This window comes from Mustelus asterias, chromosome 1 (genome assembly GCF_964213995.1).
Source record: "Mustelus asterias chromosome 1, sMusAst1.hap1.1, whole genome shotgun sequence".
Lineage (NCBI taxonomy): Eukaryota > Metazoa > Chordata > Chondrichthyes > Carcharhiniformes > Triakidae > Mustelus > Mustelus asterias.
This window is the reverse complement of record NC_135801.1, coordinates 2,382,740-2,405,670: the sequence shown is the minus strand read 5'-3', so window position 1 is coordinate 2,405,670 and position 22,931 is coordinate 2,382,740. Positions and strand designations below refer to the sequence as shown.

At 44.1% G+C, this 22,931-nt stretch overlaps 1 long non-coding RNA gene across 1 annotated transcript in view; it reads right to left on the bottom strand.

The window, feature by feature from the left end:
- The window catches only part of LOC144487308 (uncharacterized), a 29,082-nt gene extending 6,365 nt beyond the window's left edge, over positions 1–22,717 (bottom strand). Inside the window, exon 1 of the long non-coding RNA XR_013496397.1 lies at positions 22,488–22,717. This is a non-coding gene — a long non-coding RNA (uncharacterized LOC144487308). The remainder of the gene's footprint in view (positions 1–22,487) is intronic.
- Between the last annotated feature and the right edge of the window lie 214 nt (positions 22,718–22,931).

The window sequence follows — 22,931 nt, the reverse complement described above, 5'->3', positions numbered from 1 at the left end:
AAGGTGCTTTACAGCCAATGAGTTTCTTGCACAGTAAGGTCTCATAATGTGATAACAACCAGATAATTTGTTTACAGTTGGCTATTTTGAAAATAGTTATTTTCACTGTGGGGAATGATGAGCTTGGTTAGTCAGCAGCACTTTTGGGTTAGAAAGTTGTGTGGGCTCAAGGACCATTCATATAATTAAATAGCATATACTACAGAGAAACATCAAGTATTCTACAGAGAAACATATGGTATACTACAGAGAAATATAGCATATACTATAGAGAAACACAGGGTATTATAAAGATGCTCACTCACTTGTTTAGCAAAAACATAACTTGTTTATTTACAGGTTAAACTATACAGAGGCTTACAGCCTTCTGGCTGCAATCAGCTCCCACAATAACTGAGTACAGAAGTCAGCACTTACCAGGGTGATCCCCCATCCTGCTCCCTGATTGGTTCCCTTCTCATGTGACCCTTATACCACAGATTGGTCCTTAAAGGGACAATCACTTCCAAGTCCCTTTATACAAATGTCAATTCTCAATTTACACAGTCCCAGATAATTGAACATTTAGTACATGAATTTACACAATTAGAAATCAAGTCTTTCAGGGGGTTTCCGAATCCTTGTGGAGCAGCGTGCCTCCTGTCTGGAGCACTCATACATTCGCAGCTCTATTCGCATTCCAACCATTATTCATGTAAATTGAGTCTGTGTCTTTATATGCCCTGTTTGTGAACAGAATTCCCACTCACCTGAAGAAGGGGCTTGGAGCTCCGAAAGCTTGTGTGGCTTTTGCTACCAAATAAACCTGTTGGACCTTAACCTGGTGTTGTTAAACTTCTTACTGTGTTTACCCCAGTCCAACGCTGGCATCTCCACATCTGGAGCACTTACACAGGATTGCTGTTAGCTGGAACCACAATGCCAGGTGCCTCTTCAGGCACAGGCAGTTCAGTTCCATTTGTTTCCATGGAGACGTCAGTTGTGCCTGCCACTCGATGACCAGATACTTCAGTGCTAAAACCATCAGCAACAATTCCTGATGGCGCTATACCTCCTGATGACAAAGCTAGCTGCTGGGGCAACTTTCTTTTTCTCAAATGGTCTGTCTGTTTTCAGTCGATCCTTTCTTCTACGTCCACTTGATAAGACAGGTCCAGTTTTAGTGATAATGATACCAGGGACCCAGCTCGATCCATCACCAAAACTCCTCACATACATGGCATCATCCACCATAAACAACTGTGTTGACTGACATGTATCATGACTTGTCTTCTGACTATTTTGGTTGGTCTCTCTCCGCCCTCCCTGACACATTTGGAAACACAAGGCTCAGTCTCATTCTGAGATGTTGGTTCATTAACAACTCTGCTGGTGGGACCCCCATTGTAGCATGTGGAGTCGTCCAAAAGCTCAGAACGAAGTGTGAGATTCTGGGCTCCAGGGAATCTCCTGACAGCTTCTTTAGGTCAGACTTAGAAGTTCAGACAGTTCACTCAGCTAGTCCATTGGATGCTGGGTGGTAAGGCGCAGTTCTAATGTACTTTAGAAGTTTTGAAACTCAGCACTTGGGGCGGCACGGTGGCACAGTGGTTAGCACTGCTGCCCCACAACGCCAGGGACCCGGGTCCGATTCCCGGCTTGGGTCACTGTCTGCGTGGAGTTTGCACATTCTCCCCGTGTCTGTGTGGGTTTCCTCCGGGTGCTCCGGTTTCTTCCCACAGTCTGAAAGATGTGCTGGTTAGGTGCATTGACCCGAACAGGCACCGGAGTGTGGCGACTAGGGGAATTTCACAGTAACTTCATTGCAGTGCTAATGTAAGCCTTTCTTGTAACTAATAAATAAACTTCAAAACTTTAAAAACTTTGTGAACACTGTTCCATTGTCAGACACTGTGACTTCAGGTATTCTTTGGATGGAAAAATATTAGCATAATTTTTCAATGGGAGCATGCGATGTAGGAGACATCATCTCAAAAATGTCCATCCACTTGGTGCGCATCAACAATGAGCAGAAACATTGAGCCTGGGATGGACCAAAATATTCAACATGGACTTGTACCCATGGCCGGCCAGGCCATTCCCAACGGTGCAGTGGGGCTGCAGCTGGCAACCCTTGTTGTAATTGGCACTGTTCACAGTGCTTGACTAAGCTCTCGATGTTGGCATCAATGCCAGGCAACCACATATAACTTCTGGAGAGCAACTTTACCTTTGAGATGTCCGGATGAACACTGTCTAATTCTATTGGAAGCAGCTCCCTGCCTGGGACAGGGATGACTGCTCTTGCTCCCCAGAGCATGATGCCATCCTGGCAATTCAATTCATCCTGCGGATTACAAATGGTTTCATTTCTTCAGAAATTGGCTCATTGGCCCAACCTGTAAGCATTTTGGGTCTCGCTATTGTCCAGACATGGATCCCAACTGGTCAAGTACCTGATTTGCTTTGCCGAGACTGGCACTGCGTCCAAAAAAATTCACCGCCGTGACAATTTCCTGTGGCACTGGAGCAGTTATAACACTTTCTTGTAAAGGGGGTGGTTAAGAACATCCGCATTTGCTATGTGTGTTCCATGTTGGTGCTTGAATGTATATTCATAGGTGGACAGAGTTAATGCCCACACTGACTTCTTGCTGATGCAATTGGCAGAATAATCTTTTCTACAAAAAGACCCAAGAGTGGCTTGTGGGCAGAAATGATGGTAAAATGCCTGGCATATAAGCACTGGTGGAATTTATTGACACCAAAAATAATGACAATACTTTCTCAATTTGTGCCTTTTTTGGCCTCTGAGAGAGTTCTTCAGACACACCCTATTGGCCTTTCAGATCCGTCATCTATCTCATAGGACAACACCGCACCAATGCTATATGGGCTGGCATCACAGGTTAATGCCAGTTCCTTAGACAGGTGGAAATGTATTAACAAGTTTGAAGAGTGCAGCAATTGCTTTACTCTATTGAAAGTTTCTTACTGGGGAGTCTTCCAAGACCAACACTGGTGCTTTTTTAGCAGAATATGCAAGGGGGCAATAACATCGACATGTTTGGTAAAAACGCCCATAGTAATTTACCATTCCCAAAAATGATTTGAGCTCAGATGTGTTTTTGGAGGCCAGTGGCTCTTTTATGGCCTTGACCTTGTTTTCCGTGGGGTGTAATCCTTGTGCATCTACACAGTACCCTAGGTAGGTTACCCTCAGTGGCTTGAAAAGTACATTTGTCCTTCTTGAGGCGAACTCCAGCCTCCTGAAATCTCTTCAGCACCTCCTCTAAGTTTGCCAGATGTTAGGCTTCCTTCAATCCTGTTATGAGAACATCATCAAGGTATACCCCAACTTGCAGCGGACTCTCCATTGTCCTTGGGAAAATTGCACATACTGAGGACATAGAGTCATAGAGGTTTACAGCATGGAAACAGGCCCTTCGGCCCAACTTGTCCATGCCGCCCTTTTTTTTAAAACCCCTAAACTAATCCCAATTGCCCGCATTTGGCCCATATCCCTCTATACCCACCGTACCCATGTAACTATCTAAATGCTTTTTAAAAGACAAAATTGTACCCGCCTCTACTACTACCTCTGGCATCTTGTTCCAGACACTCACCACCCTCTGTGCGAACAAATTGCCCCTCTGGACACTTTTGTATCTCTCCCCTCTCACCTTAAACCTATGCCCTCCAGTTTTAGACTCCCCTACCTTTGGGAAAAGATATTGACTATTTATCTGATCTATGCCCCTCATTATTTTAAAGACCTCTATAAGATCACCCCTCAGTCTCCTACGCTCCAGAGAAAAAAGTCCCAGTCTATCCAGCCTCTCCTTATAACTCAATCCATCAAGTCCCGGTAGCATCCTAGTAAATCTTTTCTGCACTCTTTCTAGTTTAATAATATCCTTTCTATAAGAGGGTGACCAGAATTGCACACAGTATTCCAAGTGTGGCCTTGCCGATGTCTTGTACAAATTCAACAAGGCGTCCCAACGCCGAAAGGCAAGTGTATTGGAACAACTCTTTGTGTGTGTGTTTATCATGTCATAACCTCAGGAAGCGTTGTCTAATTCAAGTTACTGTTATGTATGACTCATATTCAGTTTTGTATAAGATTGACCTCCAGCCATCTTTGCATACAGGTCTTCAATGTTCGGGATTGGATATTTATCCATCTTGGCAACCCAATTAACTGTTAACTATAATCATCACAAATGCGGACGGTGTTGTCTGGTTTCAATATGGGAACTACATGTGCTGCCCATTCCGAGAACTGAACTGACTGGATAATGCCCAGTTCTTCTAATTGCTTTAATTCAATGTCTACTTTCTCTCATAAAGCATACGGGACTGGTCTCTTTATAAAGAATTGAAGGGTCACCTCTGGGTCCACATAGATCTTCGACTGCAGACCTTTTAATTTGGTTAATTCACCCTTGAAGTGGTTCTTGTATTTTTTCATCAGTTCGAGCAGTTCTCCTTCCCGTACAAGGAAATTCTCGGTCCAATTTAACTTAATTTCCTTGAGCCAATCACAGCCAAGAAGGCTTGGTCCTTCTCCTGTCACCATGATCATTGGGAGTTGGGTACTGTTGCCCGTAGCTCACAGGTACCATTGCACTGCCCACTATTTTTATTGCTTCTCCAGGATAAGTTGTTAACTTGGCCACAGTACTTGTCAAATTCAATGGTTGAATTTATCCATTTATGTTCACCTATCACAGCAGCTAATGCCCCTGTATCAACTTCCATCTTAAGAGGCTTCCCATTTACCCAGAGCATTACAGTAGTGGGGCCTTTCTTGCCTGCTTCTAAAGTTTATTTATTAGTGTCACAAGTAAGCTTACATTAACACTGCATTGAAGTTACTGTAAAAATCCCCTAGTTGCCACACTCCAGCGCCCGTTCGGGTACACTGAGGGAGCACAGTGTCACTAACTCGCACATCTTTCAGACTGTGGGAGAAAACTGGTGCATCCGGAGGAAACCCATGCAGACACGGGGAGAACATGCAAATTCCGCACAGTCACCCAAGAATCGAACCCGGGTTCCTGGTGCTGTGAGGCAACAGTGCTAACCACTGTGTTACCGTACCATCCCACAGTGAGTGAATATTAAAATTTTTGGTGCCAGAGTCTTCCACGTTATATACTGGTAGCGCTTTATTTAATCAACTATTCAGCAGACTTGACTTGGCTCTGCATCTGTACATAACGTGGCCTCTCCTATGACAATAAAAACACACCTTATACTTGCAGGATCCAGGGGAATGATTACCTTCACATCATCAACATTCCACTTGAAACTTCGCTGACTGATTGCCTCTTTTACATCTTCTTGTCTTACTTGTGGCTGAATTCATTTCCCACCTCACGGCTACTTCTTCGGATTTCGTGCCCTTACTGACGTTAGATTCCCACCCGAACCGGTTAATGGCACCATTTTGAGCACCCTGTCAGTCTTGTGCACCTTTTTCAGTGCTTCCCATTGCCTACACTATCTCCATTGCTCATTTAAAATTTATATCATCTTCTGCAAGTAATCTCTGTTGAATCGCCTCATTATTCATCCCGCAGACAAATCTGTTCTGTAACATGTCATTCAAAGTAGCTCCAAAATCACAATATTCTGATACCTGTTTCAATTTCAGTCGCAATCGTTTCATCTGGGGTTCCCCCCCTTTAATTAAACTTGAATCTCTGGAGTATGACTGATGGTTTAGGCTGGAAATTTAACTTGACCAATTCCATGAGTTCACTGAATGGTTTGCAGTCGGGCTTGCTTGTGGCTGTCAGACTGTGAATCAGATTATATGTTTGGGTTCCACACGCACTCAGCAGAATTGCCTTGTGCTTTGCCTTCTCCCCAATTGAGTTCGCTTGGAAGTAATACCCAAGGCATTCTATGTATTTTGCCGAGTCCTCCTCAGAGGACTCAAATGGATCTATCAGTCCAAAGAGGATATCTTGGTCAGTACTTTTGTCTTTTCTCAACTTCACTGTGAACTGGATACTCATGTCCGACAGGCACGTCTAAGCAGTCTGTGCTGATGGTGACGGCTGTCCCGACTGTGTGGAGCCACTGGATGACTGATGCTGTTTTGCCAATTCTCGCATTGAGGTCAATCTGTACATCACCCTCCCTGGAGGTGTTGCTCTCCAGGTAGGGGAAGTGGTCGATATCCTCAATGTTCTCGTGCCTGGTGGCAATGGCACGGGCTTTTGCCGTCCAGTGCTCATTGTTTGAGTCTTCTTGCAGCTGCTGCACAGACCAATCTTGCTGCTTTTCCTCTCAAGGCTGGTGAAGCATATGCAATTCTTCAGCCATCAGCGATGCCATTTGTCAAACCCAGGTGCATCAACCAGTGTTGCTACAGGATACCAAAGTCTGCGCCCACTTTGGAAATAGGCAGAGTATTCAGCCTTACTGTTCTCTTGTGATAATGCTGAAGGAGTCTGTGGTGTCCCTGCTGGTCTTGATGCAGCAACTGGAGGTGTGTTATAAGGCTTTGAAGATGTTTATATCCCGCTCTGGAATGCTGTACTGTTTGCAATGTACCAGAGTGACTGCCAATCGATGTTATTGCATGCTATTGCCAGCTTTGACAAAGGGTCACCTGGACTCGAAATGTCAGCCCTTTTCTCTCCTTACAGATGCTACCAGACCTGCTGAGATTTTCCAGCATTTTCTCTTTTGGATGCTACTGAAAGTCTTTTTGAAATCAGTGAAGTTGATAGCAAATAGCTTCTGGCGCTCCAACCTCCACTCCTATGATGTGCCTGAGCATAAAGCTCTGTTTGCAGCACAATCTGCTACCCAGGAGATCTTCATGTTCTTCATGAAGGATACTGTCCACGTCTGCTTTCAATTTGTTAAGGAGCACCGTAGTGAAGACCTAACCAGGTACTGACAGCAGTGTTAAGCCCTTCCAGTTAGTATAGTTGCTGAGATTTCCTTTCTTTGGCAGGTTGAGCATTACCTATCACCTCAAGTCACCTAGGATGCTCTGTAATGTCCAGATCATGCTGAAGAGGTCCCTGAGCCCTCTTGTGATAATGTTGTTGCTATGCTTCACGAGATCTGGTATTTCGCTGAGTCCAGGTGTCTTGCTGTTCTTCTGGTTCCATGGACCTCTGACCTGGCTATTTCACCTAGTCTGACGTTCAGTTGGTGTGTTTAAACTCAGACATGGAGCTGGGGGTGGGCTGGTTGAGGATCTCCCAAAAGTGTTCACCCATCTTCTATAGTGCCCTGCTGCCCTTGCCTTTGATTGGTACAATGCTTCTTACACCAGTCAGCTCCTGTACATCCAGTGCAGCATCTTGGATTTGTTCCAGTTTGCTGTTGTTCGTGTTTCCATGTCTATACTCATTTGTTTCTCCTGCAGCTCTTCTTCACGGCTTTATCTAGTCTTCTGGGCTTATTGTCTTCTCATATTTGCTCAGTGTTCTTTTCCCGGTTCCTTTTGATCTTTCTCAGCTTTCTTTAACCAATCAACTTTCATGTTGTGTCAGTGATCCATTGTTCTTTGTGGGATCCTCTCCAATGCCTGATGGTTACTTCTCCACTCTTCATAATCCTTCTTCTGAAGATTTCCCACTGTTCCTCGATGTAGTACTTCAAATCTGTTGGAGAGGTGGGAAACTATCCAACATGTCCTTGTCCTTCATTTCCTCCGTTGCAAGTGACCATTGTGACTTTGCAGTTGTTGCTTTCTTTAGCTTCAGGTGGATCTTGCCTTACACAAGATGGTGGTTTGATTCTACAACAGCACCTCAACACATCCAGACCTCTTTTAGGGATGTCCTCCTTCTGCTGCTGATGCATATATAGTCAATCTTATTCAGGGTGTTGCCATCTGGAGACCTCCATTTTCTTTTGTGGATATTCTTTGAAGGAAATGTTCCCAATGCTGGGTCCATTGCTATTGCAGAAGGACAACTGATGCTCACTGTTTGTGTTGAGCATGTTTGCTGACCCATGGGCCCAATCATACTGTTCAGTCCTCGCTGGTTGACATTAAGCTTAGCATTGCGGTTACTGACCTGTAACTTGATAGCATAGCTGGGTGCCCCATCTACTGTGTAAGGAAATTGACAGTAGAAATCATCTTTCTCTTCAGCTATTATGCAAAAATACTACACTGGCCAGGAGGAATTGAATTCAAGGTCATAGGACAACTGAATGCAACCTTTCAATACATACAGAAAAAAAATCACTGAAACCTGATATATGATACTGATGATGTGGAGATGCCGGCGTTGGACTGGGGTGAACACAGTAAGAGTTTTAACAACACCAGGTTAAAGTCCAACAGGTTTATTTGGTAGCAAACACCATTAGCTTTCGGAGCACTGCTCCTTCTGACGAAGGAACAGCGCTCCGAAAGCTAATGGTGTTTGCTACCAAATAAACCTGTTGGACTTTAACCTGGTGTTGCTAAAACTCTTAATATGATACTGAACCAGAGTTATTCACCGTTAAGCAGAAAAGCCTGTACCAACTTGCAACTGATTTGCAGATTAGAGGACCTAGAAAGTTGAGAAGTTCAGCCTAAAAACTTTAGATCTGAATTCCCACAACTGTTCACAGGACCAGGAAAGCTGAAGACAGCAAACCACGTTAACTCTTGGTCTAGAAATGAAGCCAATGTGTCTGTTTACAACCAGAAAAGTTCTCCATCCACTCTTGCCAAAGGTAAAAAAAGAAACTGACTATGTTGAAGCAAGGCGCTTCAGTGCAACTGTCAGTGCAACTGCCACATTCCTCAGGCAGTCCTTTAACCATCTGTACCTCTGTTCTGCCATTCTTGCATTCTGATCACTTAATAGACATTCTTAGCACCTTCTCAGCCTTCTGTATCCTCATCTACATTCTCTTTGTCCCATTCCACACACCCCAATCTCCCCCCACCCAATATAAATCTCTGCTGATTCTCTTTGCTCTCAGCTGTGACGAAGGGTCATCTAGACTTGAAACGTTGGCTCTATTCTCTCCCCACAGATGCTGTCAGACCTGCTGAGATTTTCCAGCATTTTCTATTTTTGTTTCAGATTCCAGCATCCACAGTATTTTGCTTTCATCTTAATATAAGGTAGGTCCATACAAAAGTCTGATGGCAGCAGGGAAGACGCTGTTCATGAGTCGGTTGGTACATGATCTCAGACTTTTGTATCTTTTCCCCAATGGAAGAAGGTGGAAGAGAGAATGTCCTAAGTGTGTGGGGTCTTTGATTATACTGACTGTTTTCCAAGGCAATGGGAAGTGTAGACGGAGTCATTGGGAGGCTGGTTTGTGTGATGGACTGGGCTACGTTCACGACCCTTTGTAGTTTCTTACAGTCTTGGTCATAGCAGGAGCCATACCAAGCTGTGATACATCTGGAAAGGATGCTTTCAATGGCGCATCTGCAAAAATTGGTGAGAGTTGTAGCAGACATGCTGAATTTCCTTAGCCTCCTGAGAAAGTAAAGGCGTGGTGGGCTTTCTTAACTATAGTGTTGGCGTGGAGGGACCAGGACAGATTGGGATCTGGGCACCGAGAAACATTGAGCTCCATTGGCTCCACACTACGCCGCTAAGAAACCCTCAGCTGGGGTGCACCAACAGTGTGATCAGAAGATCCCACCGGTATGAACAGCCAGAGAATTCTGGACATTGTTCTTCTGGTTTGCATTGGGTTTCACACGAGCACTGCAGCAAGCTGAGGACAGATATGGGCATGAAAACAAGATGCTGAGTTGAAACTGCAAGTAGAATCACAGGATCTCAGAGTACTACAGTGCAGAAGAGGCCCTTCAGCCCATCGAGTCTGCACCGACGCATGAAATGCCCTGACCTGCCCACCTAATCCCATTTGCCAGCACTTGGCCCATAGCCTTGAATGTTATGGCATGCCAAGTACTATCAAGATACTTTTTAAAGGAAGTGAGACATCCCGCCTCCACCACCCTCCCAGGCAGCGCATTCCAGACTGTCACCACTCTCTGAGTAAAAATGATTTTCCTCAAATCCCCCCAAAACCTCCCACCCCTCACTTTTAACTTGTGTCCCCTCGTAACTGACCCTTCAACTAAGAGAGACAGCTGCTCCCTATCCACCCTGTCCATGCCCCTCATAATCGTGAACACCTCAATCAGGTCACCCCTCAGTCTCCTTTGCTCCAACGGAAACAACCCAAGCCTATCCAACCTCTCTTCATAACTTAAATGTTCCATCCCAGGCAGCATCCTGGTAAATCGCCTCTGCACCCCCTCCAATGTGTTTATGTCCTTCCTATAATGTGGCATCCAGAACTGCACACAGTACTCCAGCTGTGGCCTCACCAAAGTTCTATACAACTCCATCATGACATCTCTGCTTTTGTAATCTATACCCCGATTGATAAAGGCAAGTGTGCCACATGCCTTTTTCACCACCCTATTTACCTGCCTTTCCGCCTTCAGAGATCTACGGACAAACACGCTCAAGTCCCTTTGTTCTTCGGAACTTCCCTGTGTTAGACCGTTCATAGTATACTTGCTTGTCAAATTACTCCTTCCAAAGTGCATCACCTCACACTTTTCAGGGTTAAATTCTATCTGCCAATTTTCCACCCATTTGACCACTCGTCTATATCTTCCTGTAACCCAAGATACTCAATCTCACTGTTAACCACCCAGCCAATCTTTGTGTCATCGGCAAACTTACTGATCCTACCCCCCACATAATCACCTATGTCATTTATATAAATGACGAACATAATAAGAACATAAGAACTAGGAGCAGGAGTAGGCCACCTGGCCCCTCGAGCCTGCTCCGCCATTCAATAAGATCATGGCTGATATTTTCGTGGACTCAGCTCCACTTACCCGCACGCTCACCATAACCCTTAATTCTTTTACTGTTCAAAACTTTATCTATCCTTGCCTTAAAAACATTCAATGAGGTAGCCTCAACTGCTTCACTGGGCAGGGAATTCCACAGATTCACAACACTTTGTGTGAAGAAGTTCCTCCTCAACTTAGTCCTAAATCTGCTTCCCCTTATTTTGAGGCCATGACCCCTAGTTCTAGTTTCACCCGCCAGTGGAAACAACTTCCCTGCTTCTATCTTATCTATTCCCTTCATAATCTTATATGTTTCTATAAGATCTCCCCTCACTCTTCTGAATTCCAATGAGTGTAGCCCCAGTCTACTCAGTCTCTCCTCATAAGCCAACCATCTCAACTCTGGAATCAACCTAGTGAATCTCTTCTGCACCCCCTCCAGTGCCAGTATATCCTTTCTCAAGTAAGGAGACAAAAACTGTACACTACTCCAGGTGTGGCCTCACCAGCACCTTATACAGCTACAACATAATCTCACTGTTTTTAAACTCCATCCCTCTCGCAATGAAGGACAAAATTCCATTTGCCTTCTTAATTACCTGCTGCACCTGCAAACTAACTCCTTGTGATTCTTGCACAAGGACACCCAGATCCCACTGCACAGCAGCATGCTGCAATTTTTTACTATTTAAATAATAGTCCATTTTGCTGTTATTCCTACCAAAATGGATGACCTCACATTTACCAACATTGTACTCCATCTGCAGATTCTCACCCACTTGCTTAGATTATCTATATCCCTTTGCAGAATTTCAGCATCCTCTGCACACTTTGCTCTGCCACTCATCTTAGTGTCAACTGCGAATTTTGACACACTACATTTGGTCCCCAACTTCAAATCATCTAGGTAAATTGTAAATAATTGCGGTCCCAACACTGATCCCTGAGGCACACCACTAGTCACTGATCACCAACCAGAAAAACACCCATTTACCCCCACTCTTTCCTTTCTGTTAGTTAACCAATCCTCTATCCATGCTAATACATTACCCGTAACACCATGCACCTTTATCTTATGTCGCAGTCTTTGGTGCGGCACCTTGTCAAATGCCTTCTGGAAATCCAGATACACCACATCCACAGGTTCCCCATTGTCCACTGCAAATGTAATGTTCTCAAAGAATTCCACCAAATTAGTCAAACATGACCTTCTCTTCATGAACCCATGCTGTGTCTTACCAATGGGACAATTTATATCCAGATGTCTCGCTATTTCTTCCTTGAACAATAGGGGACCCAGCACAGATCCTTGTGGTATGCCACTGGTCACTGGCCTCTTGTCACTAAAACAGCCGTCTGTCACCACCTCTGTCTCCTACCGCTAAGCCAATTATGAATCCACCTTGTCAGGTCATCCTGTATCCCTTGTGCATTAGCCTTCTTAATAAGTCTCCCATGTGGGACTTTGTCAAAGGCTTTGCTGAAATCCATGTAAAGTACATCAACTGCACTACCCTCATCCACACATCTGGTACATGCTCAAAAAATTCAATCAAATTTGTTAAGCATGACCTCCCTCTGACAAAACCATGCTGACTATCCCTGATCAAATCTTGCCTCTCCAAATGAAGATAGATTCTGTCCTTCAGAATCTTCTCCAGTAGTTTCCCAACCACGGACGTGAGACTCACTGGTCTGTAGTTCCCTGGCTTGTCTGTACAACCTTTCACGACAGGGAGGCTGGGGTCATATTTGCGGACAGAGCGAAAGTGTTCCACAAAGCGGTCACCCAGTCTGCATTCAGTCTCCCCAGTGTAGAGGAGATCACATTGTGAGCAACGAGTGTAGTAAACCAAATTGGAGGAAGTGCAAATGAAATGCTGCTTCGCCTGAAAGGAGTGTTTGGGGCCTTGGACAGTGAGGAGGGAGGAGGTAAAGGGGCAGCTTCTATCATTCTATGGGAAGCCACATTGAAAACAAAGTTATCACTAGTGATGTGTAAAACAATTACCAAGTGTAGAGTTCCTGAAACTACCTGAAGAATATGATATGGAATGCACTGCCTGAAGGGGAGTGGAAGCAGATTCAATGTAGTCAGGGCCAGATTTCCACAGAATCTGGAGCCATTTTTAAATCATGGGTGCGGCCCAATTCCAGATTCCCATTCCCCACCCATTCCCAGCATGATAATTTTTGCCAATGTAGGATAAGGGTGGTGGTGAGCCTATATTTCCAAACTGGCCAGCTCCATTCTGGGGTAGGCATCTCCTAACCCCGCACAATTTCTGTGAAGCGTCTCATGGTTCAGGGATCTCAAAGGAGTCATGAACCATAGTCTGGATTCGGGAAACTTTTGAAAGATAAGTTGAAAAGGTTTTACCCATGCTGCCCTCCAAGCTAACCTGTGCGACTCAATAACAATGTTCGGCCATCTGGGGTTCCACTTGACCTCATCACGCATGTTTGGCTCAGAGGATCGACCAATAAAAGCTCAGCAGGGAGCCTCTTTTAACAAGTGAAGCGAATTGTTAACTTTTCTGATTGACATCTTTAAGTGGTTATAATATGGCCACCAATGGTAGAGCAATTAAAATCAGGGATCTTCAAGAGCTCAGAATTGGAGGAATGCAGAGATCCCAGAAGGTTCTCGGGTTGGAGAAGATTGCAGAGCTGGGTGGGACAAGGCTATCGAGGGTGTTATGGCATTTAGTTGCCATAACCCTGTGCTCTGAAATTCCCTCCCTAAACCTCTCACCCCACTCTGCCTCTCTCTCCCCCTTTACGATGCTCCTTATAATCAAACTTTATGACAAGCATTCATTACTTGTCCTGGTATCTCCTTATGTGGTACAGTGATAAATCTTGTTTGACAATATTCTTGTAAAATGCCCCAAATTATTTTACTATGTTAAAGATGCTGTGTAAATGCAAGTTGTTTTTGCTGAGTTGCTATATTCAATGGATCGCAGATCTAGAACATATAAAACAAATCACACAGGTGGGAAATGAAACTTTGTGTTTGGCAATGTTTAATTTTGATTTATATTTTGTCATCTGTTCTAATGGTTTTGATACACCTTTCTACAGTTGATGTGCATGTGAGACCTCAAAGCAATAAAACAAAATCTCATAACATAATTGAAGTTTACAGCACAGGATGAGGTTTCTATGTGCCAGCTCTTTGTTACAAATTCTAAAACTACTCCTGCTTTATCACGGCGGCAGTGTTTAGCACTGCTGCCTCACAGTGCCAGGCATCTGGATTTGATTCCAAGCTTGGGTCACTGTCTGTGTGGAACCGGCACGTTCTCCCTGTGTCTGCGTGGGCTTCCTCTAGATGCTCTGGCTTCCTCCCACAGTCCAAAAGATGTGTTGGTTAGGTGCATTGGCCATGCTAAATTCTCCCTCAGTGTACCCGAACAGGTGCCAAAGTTTGACAACTAGGAGATTTTCATAGTAACTTTATTGCAGTGTTAATGTAAGCCTACTTGTGATTAATAAATAAACTTTAAACTTTTATCATTCACCATAGCCCTTGGATTTTCATTGGCTTCTAATATTTATCCAGCTGTAGAAAAAAGGCTGGGAAATGACGTAATAAAGTGCTTTAAAATTATGAAGAGATTCAATAGATTATTCATAGAGAAGATCTTTTCCCTTGTGAGGAACCAGAACCCAGGACCTTCAATATCAGACAGTCACTAATAAATCCTGTCAGGAATTCAGGAGAAACATCTTCACTGGAAGAGTGGTGAGAATGTGGAACTCACTCCCACGGGGAGTGGTTGAAGTAAAGAGTACGGATACATTTGATTAACTATCCCTTAATTCGAGGATGACATCTACTTGAGTCATGAGTTTCTTCCAAGAGTCTTCATGTGATTGAACAGGCTGATTTTCATCCTGTGGATCTTTGGGCACAACGGGGAGGACGCCCCAGAAGGGAGTGGGATCTGGAGTGCAAGATTTGCTTCCTTTTCTTTCCTTCTCTGCCGATGCTCTGCCTCATCATTAAGATGTTGGGACTTGAAAGTAAAGTGCAGTTGTCACTATTTTGAATGGTTGGTAGCAAGCTGCTTCCAGTCATTAGGATCAATACTTCAATGTTTTCAAGGAGAACTTTAAAATGTCTTTGAAACTTTGTCCTCCCTGGAACGTTATCCAGATGAGAGAAAGGGACCTGGCAGGGGACAGTTTTCAATCATGTGGGCACTGTGACCAGTCTATCAGAGTTTGTTTTTCAGGTTTCTTACATGGCAAATCCCTCAACTGGTTAAATACTACTGACAGTAGGATAAGGATATCCACAAGATTTCCTGCCCTGGACTTAATCAGGCAAGGGGAGGGGCAGAATGGTGGCGAGATCCCCACTTATCACGTTTCCACCCAATTAAATGCCCCCCTCCGGCCCCAAAACCAACAAAGGAAGTGCATTAAATTCCATCGTTTCATTCTAGATATGTTTTGTGTTGCATGTTGACTAACACAATTTGTCTGGAGACAGCTGGAGACGAGATGTCTAGAAGCCATATATCCAGAACCAGACGTTTCGGTTGATATTCATTTCTACAGCTTGTTATTCATACATCACAGCACAATGTAAGTTTTACACAATTTAATGGTTAGAATGTAGAGATTCAACACTCTGTATAAATAAAAAGTAAAAGTAAAGTAAAGTTTATTTATTAGTCACAAGTAGGGTTACATGAATACTGCAATGAAGTTACTGTGAAAATCCCCTTCAGGCAAACAGTAATAGCAATAGTGCCAAGAGCAAAAGGACTGAATGAATCAATAGGGTGAATTATAAGTAACATTTCTTTTCATAGTCATTGTGGCATAGTGGCAATTTAGTAATGACATTTAATGAGTGGTTGACTATGCTTATGAAAGTTGAGCAATACAGAATTAGACACAACAATTGCACTTCCATCTCCTGGGGAAACCTGTGTTTTAGACAATAATGGTATCCTTTGCAAGACCAAGGGATTGTCTTATTCTTAAGGGAATTAGTCTGAAATGTAGCTGGATTGTGGTGATGTAGATTCTGATGAGGCTACAGAGTGATAGTGTGGATTCTGAAACCAGTACTTTCTTTGAACAAACCTCCCTGCTGGAAATTGTGACCAGTGAATCCATTCTCATGTTGTGGTCAATATTGTAAGAGTTTTAACAACACCAGGTTAAAGTCCAACAGGTTTATTTGGTAGCAAATGCCATTAGCTTTCGGAGCGCTGCTCCTTTGTCAGACGGAGTGGATATCTGCTCTCAAACGGGGGTGTCTCTGTATGCCCTGTTTGAGAGCAGGTATCCATTCCATCTGACAAAGGAGCAGCGCTCTGAAAGCTAATGGCATTTGCTACCAAATAAACCTGTTGGACTTTAACCTGGTGTTGTTAAAACTCTTACTGTGTTTACCGCAGTCCAACGCCGGCATCTCCACATTGTGGTCAATATTAACAGGCCTCATGTGGCTGGTGGAGCGAGCATGTGGTGGATAAGATAGAAAGACTTGTATTTCTATAGCATCTTGAACAGGCTCAGGTTTACTCACAATGCGTTAAAGGCAATTAAGTACTTTCTGAAATGTAGTCACTATTGCAATTTTACGTTGGTCGTTTAGGTTCGCACTTGAACCAACAGCATGTAAAATCATGGAAGAAGACATCGGGTGTGCATCCTGACATTATCACACCCATGCGTGATATTTCGTTTGGTGGGGTTGGGATGGCTCAGAAGTGCGTCCGCCGACTATCAAGAAACCAATTTAAATTAATTAACCAGCAATTGACCAGTATTTTACACTGGCTATCTGCCTTTACAGTTAGCAGGTGGGCCGATTGGCCTTTATGTTTAAGTTCAACCTCGATCCAGGATGGAATGAAAGGCCAGGGCCCAAATAAAATTAACATACGTGTCTGGGGACTGAGGTCTGTGTGTTGGGTTGTGCTGCCTCAACACTTATTTTTCCACTGAGGGAGTGCATTGGCAGTGCCAGCCCATACTCTCCATTTTCTCAGTTCCCGTCCTCCGCCCACCCTCGCCAGTGGTGCTGAGCTTCTCGCAGAGCCTGTTTCATGCTGGATGGCCATTATTATGCCAGCCAGCATAATATCCCATTAACAACGTGATCTCGAGCAGGAGTTGGTTTCATATCCGCTGCCGCCTGTTCTAACTTCCAGCAAGTCCCGAATGTAAAATTCAGGCCCAGCTAAAACTACTAGCGACTGTGATCACTAATATCTTTAAAATCATTGTTCAGATAAAAAAGGCATAATCAGAATGGCAACTCATTCTCAGTGTGAAGGAATTTAAAGAATATGGATCAATTAGATGGCACAAATGGTTGCATGGATTTGTCAAAGAAGCATTAATTACAGCCATACAGTCATTTAAGCCATTGATTCCAACTTTCCAGTTGTTTGGATAAATCTGAAGTAATAGCTCAGTGCATGCACATCTAACAATACAATCTATCAAAAAGCTGCTATCAGTCATCATCATCATAATTGCAAAATGCAATATATCAGGGATCAAACAAAGCAATGTTAATTCTACATAAGAAAGGCAGGAAAATGCCAGGTGTTCGATTTTAATTACATGCAGAATTGCAGCTGACAGAAGTGTTTTCTGATTTATTCGATGTGGTGATGAATCAGAGTCCCCATGTTACTCCACAGTGTCTTGTGAGACAAAATTAATTGCAGTTTTTAATCCCTTAAACACAAGTTAGATAAATTTGTTGCCTCAATGTTAGTGCAGTGCAATGAACTGGAACTTAGCATACTGCTTATTTCATTGGAGTGCTAAATCGCTTAATGAATGTGTTTCGTGACAACATTGTCAAGGATTTGTGGCTTTTGTTTGGACAGCCAGATGTCCATTCGGAAACTCAGTACCCCGCTAATTGCCTCTGAGTCAAACTGTGGAGCCATGCCCTTGATCCGTACCTCTAAACTCAACATTCACTCCCTTCAGCATTGATGCACAATGGCAGTAATGTGTACTATCTATAAGAAGCAGTGCAGTAACTCACGAAGGCTCCTTCGACAGCAACAAACCAACAACCACGACCATCGAGAAGGACATCTGGTAGGTTGTTGCATAAGGTTAAATCTCACGGGATCCAGGGTGAGGTTTCTAAATGGATACAAAATTGGCTTCTTGACAGAAGCTAGAGGGTGGTTGTAGAAAGCTGTTTTTCAAACTGGAGGCCTGTGACCAGCGGTGTGCCTCAGGGATCATAGAAATCATAGAAACCCTACAGTACAGAAAGAGGCCATTCGGCCCATCGAGTCTGCACCGACCACAATCCCACCCAGACCCTACTCCCATATCCCTACATATTTTACCCACTAATTCCTCTAACCTACGCATCTCAGGGCACTAAGGGGCAATTTTAGCATGGCCAATCAACCTAACCTGCACATATTTGGACTGTGGGAGGAAACCGGAGCACCCGGAGGAAACCCACGCAGACACAGGGAGAATGTGCAAACTCCACACAGACAGTGACCCAAGCCGGGAATCGAACCCAGGTCCCTGGAGCTGTGAAGCAGCAGTGCTAACCACTGTGCTACCGTGCCACCAGTGCTGGGTCCACTGTTATTTGTCATTTATATTAATGATTTGGATGAGAATATAGGGGGCATGGTTAGCAAGTTTGCAGATGACACCAAGATTGGTGGCATAGTGGACAGTGAAGAAATTTATCTCCGATTGCAGCGGGATCTTGATCAATTGGGCCAGTGGGCTGACGAATGGCAGATGGAGTTTAATTTAGATAAATGCGAGGTGATGCATTTTGGTAGATTAAACCAGGGCAGGACTTACTCAGTTAATGGTAGGGCGTTGGGGAGAGTTACAGAACAAAGAGATCTAGGGGTACATGTTCATTGCTCCTTGAGAGTGGAGTCATAGGTGGAAAGAGTGGTGAAGAAGGCATTCAGCATGCTTGGTTTCATTGGTCAGAACATTGAATACAGGAGTTGGGACGTCTTGTTGAATTGTACAAGACATTGGTGAAGCCACACTTAGAATACTATGTACAGTTCTGGTCACCCTATGATAGAAAGGATATTAATAAACTAGAAACAGTGCAGAAAAGATTTACTAGGATGCTACCGGGACTTGATGGTTTGAGTTATAAGGAGATGCTGGATAGACTGGGACTTTTTTCTCTGGAGCGTAGAAGGCTGAGGGGTGACCTTATAGAGATCTATAAAATAATGAGGGGCATAGATCAGCTAGATCGTCAATATCTTTTCCCAAAGGTAGGGGAGTCTAAAGCTAGAGGGCATAGGTTTAAGGTGAGAGAGGAGAGATACAGAAGTGCCCAGAGGGGCAATTTTTTCACACAGAGGGTGGTGAGTTTCTGGAACAAGCTGCCAGAGGGAGTAGTAGAGGCAGGTACAATTTTGTCTTCTAAAAAGCATTTAGATAGTTACACGGGTAAGATGGGTATAGAGGGATATGGGCCAAATGAGGGGAATTGGGATTAGTTTAGGGGTTTAAAAAAAAGGACGGCATGGACAAGTTGGGCCGAAGGGCCTGTTTCCATGTTGTAAACCTCTATGACTCTATGACTTTATGACAAGGGCAGCAGATAATTGGGAACACCACCACCTGGAAATTCCCCTCCAAGTCACTCACCATCCTGACTTGGAAATATATTGCCATTCCTTCTCAGTCACTGGATCAAAATCTTGGAACCCCCTTCCCCCTCCCTAACAGCACTGTGGGTGTGGAGGAACAGAGAGATCTTGGGGTCCATATCCACAGATCTCTAAAGGTTGCCACTCAAGTGGATAGAGCTGTGAAGAAGGCCTATAGTGTGTTAGCTTTTATTAACAGGGGGTTGGAGTTTAAGAGCCGTGGGGTTATGCTGCAACTGTACAGGACCTTGGTGAGACCACATTTGGAATATTGTGTGCAGTTCTGGTCACCTCACTATAAGAAGGATGTGGAAGCGCTGGAAAGAGTGCAGAGGAGATTTACCAGGATGCTGCCTGGTTTGGAGGGTAGGTCATATGAGGAAAGGTTGAGGGAGCTAGGGCTGTTCTCTCTGGAGCGGAGGAGGCTGAGGGGAGACTTAATAGAGGTGTATAAAATGATGAAGGGGATAGATAGAGTGAACGTTCAAAGACTATTTCCTCGGGTGGATGGAGCTGTTACAAGGGGGCATAACTATAGGGTTCGTGGTGGGAGATACAGGACGGATATCAGAGGTAGGTTCTTTACGCAGAGAGTGGTTGGGGTGTGGAATGGACTGCCTGCAGTGATAGTGGAGTCAGACACTTTAGGAACATTTAAGCGGTTATTGGATAGGCACATGGAGCACACCAGGATGATAGGGAGTGGGATAGCTTGATCTTGGTTTCAGATAAAGCTCGGCACAACATCGTGGGCCGAAGGGCCTGTTCTGTGCTGTACTGTTCTATGTTCTATGTTCTATGTACACCATATCGACTTCAGCAGTTCAAGAAGGCAGCTCACCATTACCCCACAAGAGCAATTAGGGATGGGTAATAAATGCTGTTCTAGCCAGCGACACCCACATTCCACAGAAGAATTTTAATAAACTATTCCATTGCTATTCTGCTTGCCGCCCCCCCCCCCCCCCCCCCACCACATGTTAAATTCTCCCCTCTATAAGCTTCATCTCATCTAAACCGCTGTTTCCTTATTCACACTAAGTCCTGTTTGCAAGTCATCATCATGTTCAGACCGGGCATTACGTCAATTTAAAAATCCTCATCTTTGTGTTCAAATCCCTGCTTGGCCTTACACCTTGAACAGTGCCACCATGGAATCTTTTACATCCAGCCAAGAGGCAAAATTAGGACTTCTTGTTTAACATGTCATCTGAAAAACAGCACCTCTGACAGTGCGACACTCCCACAGTACTGCACTGGACCATCAATCTGGACTTTACGCTTGAATTTCTAGCAGAATGAAACTTGAAGCCACAACCTTTTGACTCATGTGAGTGTGCTACACACTAACTATGGGCTGAATCCTGGAACTATGAGTGTCTCTTCACATATCTGATCTGTAGGTGGTATTTTTTAGCAGTATCACAGTTTCCTTCTCCACTACAATCAATGCAGGACAGTTTACAATCTGCTCAGAATCTGGATGTCCCACGATAGTATCAGTTTTTTTTTGTTTCTATCCAATTCAACCTACTCAAAGTCCAATTCGGAGTCTCAGCAAGTGAGACATTCCCGATCCAAGCGGACAAGACAGGCTTCTCACTTCCTGTCTTGGGCTTGATCTACATGATCCAAGCTGATTGGAGCAGGCATTGCACCTTCTCCAAGTCTTGATCTCATTTGCATCTTAGCCAAAAGGCTGCTTCAAATGAAGTCTCAGTGTAACCCCATGACTTCAACCAAGTGCAGGATGCCAAAACTACACTTGATATTAGCCAAAGCTAATCTGGTCCTACCAGGGAAATTTAAGTTTGATTGATGAGATTTAAATCTCCACCTGACCCCATCAACAAAATAGGAGGAGGATATTTAGCCCTTTGAGCCCATTTGGCCTTTCATTTAGATCATTGCTGGTCTGTAATTTAACTTCATATTCCTTATCACCTTTGGACAACAATAATCTATTCATATCAGATTTAAAATTAACAATTGATTCAGCATGAATTGTTGTTTCTGAAAGAGACTTCCAAACTTCTACCATCCTTTGTACGTCTAAGCGTTTTCTAATTTCATTCCTGAAAGGTCCGATATTAGATTTTAGTCGCTGCCTCTTTGACTCCCCAACTTGTGGGAATAGTTCCCTTAATAGCTTCAAAACATTGATCAAATTCAAAACCATTTTCAATACCCTCAAATCTAATTTATGTCAGGAATGACAGAAAACCACAGTCCATTGTCAATGTTGAATTATTGGCCTCAATTTTCTAGTCTCCGGATCATTGGAAACTGAACATATCAGCCATCCCCACACCCTCACTTCTTGCTTTCAAACAAGCGCACAACCTCAAACAGACTATTGTCCGCCGCAAACTACCCAGCCTTCAGGAGAACAGTGACCACGACACCACACCACACCACACCACACAACCCTGCCACAGCAACCTCTGCAAGACGTGCTGGATCATCAACACGGATGCCATCATCTCACGTAAGAACACCAACCACCAGGTACACGGTACATACATACTTGACCAATGTTGTCTACCTGATACGCTGCAGGAAAGGATGTCCCGAGGCATGGTACATTGGGGAGACCATGCAGACGCTATAACAACGGATGAATGAACACCGCTCGACAATCACCAGGCAAAAGTGTTCTCTTCCTGTTGGGGAACGCTTCAGGGGTCACGGGCATTCGGCCTCCAAGGTGGCCTTCATGACACACGACAACGCAGAGTCGCTGAGCAGAGACTGATAGCCAAGTTCTGCACACATAAGGATGGCCTCAACCAGGATCTTGGGTTCATGTCACACTATCTGTAACCCCGACGACTTCCCTGGGCTTGCAAAATCTCACTAATTGTCCTGGCTGGAGACAATACACATCTCTTTAACCTGTGCTTAATCCTCTCTCCACTCACATTGTCTGTACCTTTAAGACTTGATTACCTGTAAAGACTTGCATTCCAACCATTGTCTTGTAAATTGAATTTGTGTCTTTATATGCCCTGTTTGTGAACACAACGCCCACTCACCTGATGAAGGAGCAGCACTCCGAAAGCAAGTGGCTTGTGCTACCAAGTAAACCTGTTGGACTTTAACCTGGTGTTGTGAGACTTCTTACTGTGTTTACCCCAATCCAACGCCAGCACCTTCACATAATGGCTACCATCGACACCTTTACATTTTCACCCCATGCCAAGAATACACAGCAAGATCCCACACGCATGATATCTTGTATCCAGCAGGACAGAAGGGTGAATAGCTGCAAAGCAAAAAATAAAGGTGTGATAATGTACATGAGTTACTGATTACTAAATTATAATCTCATTTGCAGAGACTAAATTTGACAGGTGTAAAAACTGGAAATGCTCGGCTGACATTTAGAGCCATGTCATTCAGGGTGATGTCAGGAAGCACAGAAGCTAATGAAAATCTTTATCTCCATTCCCCAGGAAAGCGTCAATACTGGGGATCAG